This window comes from Onychomys torridus, chromosome 5 (genome assembly GCF_903995425.1).
Source record: "Onychomys torridus chromosome 5, mOncTor1.1, whole genome shotgun sequence".
NCBI lineage: Eukaryota > Metazoa > Chordata > Mammalia > Rodentia > Cricetidae > Onychomys > Onychomys torridus.
Genome location: NC_050447.1, coordinates 22,670,560 through 22,678,677, shown reverse-complemented (window position 1 = coordinate 22,678,677; position 8,118 = coordinate 22,670,560).

Below are 8,118 nucleotides of genomic sequence, written 5' to 3'. Positions count from 1 at the left end.
CTTTGCAGCCAACGGGGCAGCTAGGTTTTAGAATGCTCCTTGGATTAGGTTGTCTGGTGTTTTCTGGTGATGTCTTTTTGGCTCTGCATCTGATGCAGAAATGACCAGGGGTGAATGTGCCCCTCAAAGCAGCATATGGGGGCACATGGTCTGAGTTCTTCCCAGGCGATGCGTTCACCTCAGTCACATGGACTCAGTTTTCTGTACTACAAATTCACTATTTCTTTGTACTTGACAAGCAATTAGTGAGGACCTCTTTGGAATTGCATAGAAGTCCCTGTTCCTGTCCACCCCCATCCACCCCCGGCTTGCACCTGGCACTTGGGGGACACTAATCTGCCCACTTGCTCCTCAGCGGTCCCTCTGAGCTACCGCTTTTACCCTCCTGCCTCCCACTGCTCGGCTCACACTCTGCTATAGGGAAGAGCCTCCCGCCTCTCCTGGTGTTTATGACACCAGCAGACATTGCTTTGTATTAGGAACACCTGTAAGAGTTATTCTGAGGCTTTGGTCACTCTGGTGTAGCCAGTGAGAACTCTTGACTTTTGTCATCCTTTGATGTCCCATTATAATTTAACATTTCCTTGTGTCTATGGAAAACAAACAGACGCAGCAAGTCAGCCTGGCCAACCTTGGGCTCCCCCACAACTGCCCCCTCACCCCCGGAAATGGCATTGTCTCCAAGGAACTCAATTTCTTCTGGTGGAAAATGTTTGGAGTTTTGTGGGGCACGGGGGTTGGGGATGAAGTCCGGGGCCTTACCCATGCTAGGCATGTGTGCTTTACCACTGAAATATCTAGTGGCAGCCCACCACTGGTTTTTAGAAACCAAGATGGAGGCCTGGTGTGGTGTCTCATGCCTGTAATCCCAGAGGCAGGAGGAGCTGCAAGTTCAAAACCAGTCAGGTCAGCGCTTCAAGTTCCATGCCAGCCAGAGCTACGTTGTGAAACTCTTTCTCAAAATAATGAAGTAAAAATAAAATCGAAAGAAGCTCTGAACTTATTGTTATGGGGTTCTACAAGGCTTCCTCGTGAGTGGAGCTAAGGAAACCTCACACCTGTGTACATCCATTTGAATATTTCCACATATATTGCACATACATGTCCACATTGATTTTTCTGTAGATGGTGATGAATTGGTAGATGTATAAAACAATTTCAGATCAGCCCTTCAGTTTGTAGTCTCCCTTTCTATGCTTCTACACCCCCTTCCTGACGCTGAGACATTTGGCTGCCTTTATCTGTGTTGTATTTATTCATTTTTTCAGTCCCATGATAACAATGTTTCAGAATGTTTATCCCATCCACTGTGTGGAAACAATTCTTCCAAGTAGAATTCAGTATCCTACAAAGTTATTATTTATTTATTTATTTGGTTTTTCGAGACAGGGTTTCTCTGTGTACCTTTGCACCTTTTCTGGAACTCGCTTTGGAGACCAGGCTGGCCTCGAACTCACAGAGATCCACCTGCCTCTGCCTCCCAAGTGCTAGGATTAAAGGCGTGGGCCACCACCACCCAGCCATCAAAGTTATTTTTGCTTTCACCTGGAGTATCCATGGTAAAAGCATTGTGTTTGAAGTTATTTGGGTGAAGGGCTGGAGTATGGCTCCATGACAAAGGCCTTGCCTAGTGTGCCTGGGACTCTGGACTTGATCCTCAGCATGGGAGCAGATAGGCATTTGATTAGTTCTCCTGCAACACACCAGGTTGTTTTGTTTTTGTTTTTGCTGGACTTACACTCCGTTTTAAGGCTGCAACCACCCTGACTGTAGTTGATGTTTTTGTGATAGAGTCTCACTGTGTAGCCCTACCTGGTCTGGAGTACAGAGAGATTCACCTGGCTCTCCAGGGCTGGAATTAGAGGCATGGTGATGCCTTGCTAGCCTTGAACTTTTGAACTTCCTGTCTCAGCTTCCTCAGTGGGCAGTCATAGGCACATGCTGCCGGGACTGGCAGAACTATTGTTAGAACATAAACTATTAACAGGACTCCCAAAGTACAAAGCTGTATGCTCGGGAAAATGTCACAAGTTTTCCTTAGCTTGTCACCTGCCCCGATAAGGGGCTAAATGTGTTAGGTTTGTTTGGGGGATATTTTTGTTTTCTTTCTTTCTTTAGTATCATGGCCTCGTGGACAGGTGCTCTAATACTGAGCTTAACCTCCAGCCTTTAAGTTTAGTGTATTTGGTTTGGTACTGAGGCAGGGTCTTGTTAGACTGTCATTCCTGCTGTGTTGTAGTTCAGTGAGCACTGCCTTCTCCAACTGCCTGCCTCAGCCTCCTAGGCAGCAGGGCTCCCAGGCTGGTGCTGCCTGGTCTGGCTAAGCTCATTAGTTCCCAATGTTTACTTTTCCCACGTGTTTACTTTGTCAAAAACAGGCAGGCCCACAGATGTTTTCTTATTCTTGTTATGTGGATGGTAGCATATTGTAGTCATCTGCAGCCTCCCTTGGCAACTATGAATAGCAATGCAGGTGTATGTGTGCCTGTGTTTGAGTTTTGTAGTTGGAAATAGGTTATTTTTAGAAAAGCAGACTTGCTTTCTAGTATTTTCAGATGAGGTTTCAAATTGAGTGACTAAGGAAGCACCTTATGGTATAGAAACTCACAGGCACGGGGTGGGGGGGGGGGGGGGGGGGGAGGGAGCCGGTTAGGGGGTTAAAGATTCACAAACAGGCTCTCAGTAAAGGGTTTGCTATTTCCTTTCTAGTAGAAAGGGACTGCTGCAGGTGGGCGTGGTTCGGAGCGGCAGTGTGACCCAGGTTCTAACAGTAGACTCTTGCGATCACACATAGACTTACACCGGGTGGCCGTAGACTCCGTTGCCTTGTGTGCGCTGTAGCTGGTGTCAAACAAGGTGGCACTCCGTCCCTGAGAAGGTCAACTCAAAAGGAGGAAAACCTTGTTTTGGCTCTTGGTTTCAAAGTTTCAGTCCATGTTTGCCTGACTTGAGTGCTTTGGACCGGTGGTGAGGAAGGACCATGTGGAATAGAGACAGAGAGACAGAGATAGAGACAGAGGGATAGACTGGAATCACAGATCCTTTTCAAAGTAATACGCCCAATGACATCTTTTTTTTTTTTTATTTATTTATTTATTTATTTATTTATTTATTTTTAACATATGTTTGTTTTCTCTCTGTGTTTGTCTTTAAAACTAACATACGTTTTAGTCTTTGCTCTGCCCTTTCCAGAGCAGAGGCCTGGGTCCCAGAGCATTCCATTCACGTGGGCACATCTGTCTGCACCGACTCGAAGCACAGCAGCTGGCACCTGCCAGAAGCTGTCCCCTCCACTGCGCTTGTCGTCTCAGCACCACACTGAGCCTTCCTGCTTCCTGTCATGCATGAGTTATGGACTCACAAGACATAGGTGACAGTGCCCAGGCTGCTAGTGAGCCAGCCTGCTTCCAAGGCCTCTGATGGATGATCGTGCTGAGTCTCCTGGGGAAACCCAGGGAGAAATGCAAATCTCAGCTGATTACTATCACTGCACACAATTTAAGCACATTGGCTTTGATTAGCTAAGCAGCCGGCAGCAGCCTCATTAAAAAAAAAACAAAAAACCGAAAAACAAAAAAACAAACAAGTCGTGCTGGAATCCTGGTGAATGAATTTGCCAATTAGCAGTCTCGCCCACTGGACTGCCAGGCTGATCATTGCATATTCATAGCTTGAAAAATTCTACCCTTATTGAAAGAAACAGGGTTCTGGGTCACACCTGACGCCACGTCTGGTTCTACCTCTGCCACTTCCTGGTAAATTGAGGCATGTCACTCCCTGCCCCTATTCCGAGCCTCAGTTTCCTCAATTTTCAGGGGCACAATAATCCCTGCCAGATAAAGTGGAGTGGGGGACAGGATGACTTTTATAACAACCCCTGTTGTGAGAACTAGTCAGGGTCCCAGGAGAAAGCAGATCACTAGACTTCCCAACAGGTCCTGCCTCTAAAAAGTTCCATGCCCCTTTCCTCCCTCCTTCCCTCCCTCTCCCTCCCAATACCACGAGTCTACACACCCTTGGAAATACTCTCAAACCATATCTGAACTATAACCATGCCCTTCATTCTGTCCATTGTGACCTCAAGCAAGGTAATTGACCTCTCTGAGCCTCAATGTTTATTATTATTATTATTATTGTTATTGTTATTATTATTATTATTATTATTATTATTATTATTATTATTTTGAGACAAGGTTTCTCTGTGTAGTTTTGGAGCCTGTCCTAGAACTCACTCTGTAGACCAGGCTGGCCTCGAATTCACAGAGATCCGCCTGCCTCTACCTCCCGAGTCCTGGGATTAAGGCTCGTGCCACCACCGCCAGGCAGTGAGTCTCAGTGTTCTTATCCCTACGGCTCAGACAATAAGCCCACCTCATTATGGCAGTTCTAATCATCCGTCTATGCCTAAGCACTCAGCACTGTGCTCGCCCCAGCACAAGCACGCCTTAATCACCAGCCAAAGGCAGCACCAATGCTACTGCCACCCCACCCCACACCCCACACCCCACCTCCCGCCATGTAGGAATAACACAGAGGGTTCCACGCAGGCGCAGGTGGGGCTTCTCCCCATGGCGGCGCTGTGGATAGAAGAGGCTGTGACTCTCTTTCAGGCGCATGCTGAGAAACAACAACAAGCCCAAGGAGGAGAAGAGTGTGCTCATCCTGCCCCCAAGGGCGGGCACCCCGAAGCTCTTCAATGCGGCCCTCGCTGCAGCAGGAAAGATGGGTGCCAGGGGGGCCAAGGGTGGCAAGCTCGCCCACCTGAGAGCCAGGCTCAAGGAACTAGCGGCACTGGAGGCTGCGGCCAGACAGCAGCAGCTGCTCGAACAGGTAACACGGTTGGGACCTGGCCCCTCCCCCTTAGCAGGTTTGCTTCAGGAAGGTCGGGGACCTCCAAGAGCGGACCACACATCCATGGGACCTTCTGTCTCCTTGACAGCAGCAGGTCTTGTTTGGTTGCAAGCCACAGAAGCAGGTTCAAACCTGGATCGTGGCTCTCATGGGTGAGAAGCCGATGCAGGATTGCTACGAATTCTAGGCCAGCCTGGGCTACATAGGTTCAAGGCAGCCTGAGCTACATTATGAGGCCTTGTCTCAAACAGTCCCTAAGTAAGACATTGTGTTGACCGAATAGGAAAGTGAGAGGATTTAATAATTGGCGAGTTCAAGTGTGGCTGGATCTCAAGTGGCGGACTAGTCTTCCCATCCGCCATCTCTCTCTCTCTCTCCTTATCTGATGGCTCCACATCCTTTCATGAGGCAACTCTAACAGGAAGTGCACCCCTGCTCCCCGAGAGTAGAGCCAAAGTCCCCAGGACTCATTGTTCTCAGTCAGTGCCAGGCCACATGCCAATTCCTGAGCCATTAGCAGTGGGGCAGGGTGGAGTGTGTCTCACAACTGCCCACTCCTGGACTGGCAGTTGTGAGTGGGTTCTTTGGGGAAGGTTTTGGGGCTGGTGGGAGGAGTTAGTGGTATAGGCTGGGAACATCCCTCCCTAGATGACAGTGGTGTTCTGTTTAGTCGCGTCCGTGTCCATTTGAATGATTTGGAAGGGAAAACAAGACCCCACAGCTATGCACAGTGACAATGGCTTCCGCTCCTGTGACCCTAAAGGGATGTTAAAAGTAGTTCCTGGGCTTTCTTCTTCTGTGACGGAAGCCAAGAAGACCTATTAGAATAGCTGTTCCTAACAGTCTGGAAGCAGACAGCATGTATGGCCAACAGAGAACTCAGCCTCAGTCCTGGGGTGTGAAGCAGGGGACATATTCAGGGTTCATTTGACAGCAGACGTTGGGCAAGTGACATCAAAGCCACCTGGGATTCCAGGACATAGCCCATCAATGGCCCCGGACAGAGGAAAGATGTGACTGTTGTGATGGTCAAGGTTGAGTCTGCACATTGGAGTCTTTTGTACTGGCTGCTGTTTTCAGGGTTGAGTGAACATGAATCCAAGGAGCAGCAAAGGGCTTCAGCTAAGACAGGTTTCCGCCCCTGTTCCGTGAAAGTTCTAAGAAAAGTGTCCTGTGAGATTTAGAAAGCCAGAGCAAAAGGGCAGTGAAGGAGCTCTTTACTGGACAAGTGCAGAGCCTCTGCCACTCTGGGAAAGAGCCCTGCACTCTCTGAGATTCAGAGGACTCATGATAGCATGCAGGACCGCTGAGGTAAAGCGGTGGTTCCATTTTCAAAGTATTTGAACATGGCAGAGCACGAGATCAGCCTTCCCGTGATTCCCCCATTCCTGTTTGTATCTCTTGGCTTCAGAAGTTGCATCTGAACACCCTGCCCAGTGTGGAGTGTCTTGAGAATTCAGGGTGCCCACACAGGGCAGAACAAGTGTAGGAAGACTTGCAGAAGCACGGAAGGAGCAGCAGGTCTCCAGAGCAGCTTTGGATTCTAGAAACATCCTCCCCGCTTCTTTAGTACCCACGACTTGTGCAAACTTCAGGGGTCTCTGCTCCACATAGTCACACTGACTGCTCTCCCTGGGTCTTGGGCAGCTGAGGATCTTCTAGGATTTTTCTCTTTCCACTGCCTTCCTTGCAGAACTAGGGTGAAAGAGCAAGCAGGTGAGAACCCAGGGATTAATAAACAACAACAACAAAAAGCCTCACCATTACTTATTGATGGCCAGCAACACCCATGGAGGAAGTACTAGGGGCTGCAGCTGCCACCAAGCCCCTGGACACAGGGTCACCTCAGCCTAATTTTTCTGTTATCTCACCCCATTCTTCTGTAAGGGCTGCAACCTTCGGAACCTTCCAGAAAGATAGCCAGGCCACAGGGTCTCCTGCCCACTCAGCTTTACCCATGCACTCCAAGCTTTTCTCATGACCCCAGAACCATCCATTACTAATAAGAAATGTGGGTGTGTATCCAGGCGGTGGTGGCTCACGCCTTTAATCCTGGCACTCAGGAGGCAGAGGCAGGAGTTGAGTTGAAGGCTAGCCTGGTCTACAGAGTGAGATCCAGGAAAGCTAGGGCTACACAGAGAAACCCTGTCTTAAAAAGCCAAAAGAGGAGGAGGAGGAGGAGGAGGAGGAGGAGGAGGAGGAGGAGGAGGAGTGGGTGTCAGGATGGCTCAGCTTTGAAGAGGCCAGCCCTCATGGTTATCAGCTCCCCAGACAAATTGGGGAGATGGGTCTGTACTTGAATGCACAACTTAACACAGGCTCCCAGCTGGTAATAGTCTAAATTATCCCTAAAGAGCTAGGCAGGGTAGCTCACCCCTGCAGTCTCAGCATCCAATGGATAGGCTGAGGAAGAAGGACCCTGAGTTCGAGGCCAGCTCATTCTCCACACCACATCTAAGGTCAGGCGGGCTACGTATGGAGACACTGTCTCAAAATTAAACAGATCCCCAATATTTACCCCCCAAACATGCTGTTCTTTCATCCTCAAACTTCAACCGGTCAATACTATGTTGTTTCTCCTATACTACCCTGATGCCGCTCTGGCAGGCCAGTAGCTTTCACCTCCTGTGTGTCACTGTCCTCTGGAAGTCCCAGAAGGTGGGGGGGCAAGTTGGCTTGTAAGATTCCTTTATGCCCCTTTGGAGAATGTTTCACCTCACCCTCTCTGGGGTTTCAGGCCAAGAGCTCGCAGGATGCTGGGGGAGAGGAGGGCTCCGGAGCTGCCGACCAACCTGCCTCCCAGAAACCTCCAGAACCCGAGAAGCCCCAGGAGCCCCCAGCCCCACGCTCTCCACCGCCGGCCCCAGGGAAGCCCGAGGGAGGCACAGAGGAGGAGGCAGCTGCGCCCTCGGAGCCCTCGGTGAGGATCCGCGTGAGCCCAGGCCCGGATCCTGGGGAGCAGACGCTGTCCGTGGAGGTGCTGGAGGACAAGAAAGAGGAGGCAGAGTGAGGTGCCTGCAGTGCCTCGTGATTCCTATGACGCCCATCCCCGGGTGGGCGCCCTGCTGTGAAACCACCTGCCTGGACAAGCTTCCTTGCCCAAGGGCACCTCCTCACAGGCTTGTTGTGGAAACCCTCAAATTTCATCAAGTGGTGGTGGTGTTCTTGATCCGTGGAGCGCCCTGCCCCCTCCCACAGTTGCTAGCTTCGAGAAGAAAACCGCCTTGCACTTTTAAAAGGTTTTAGGAGGGAATAGAGAGACCTCCG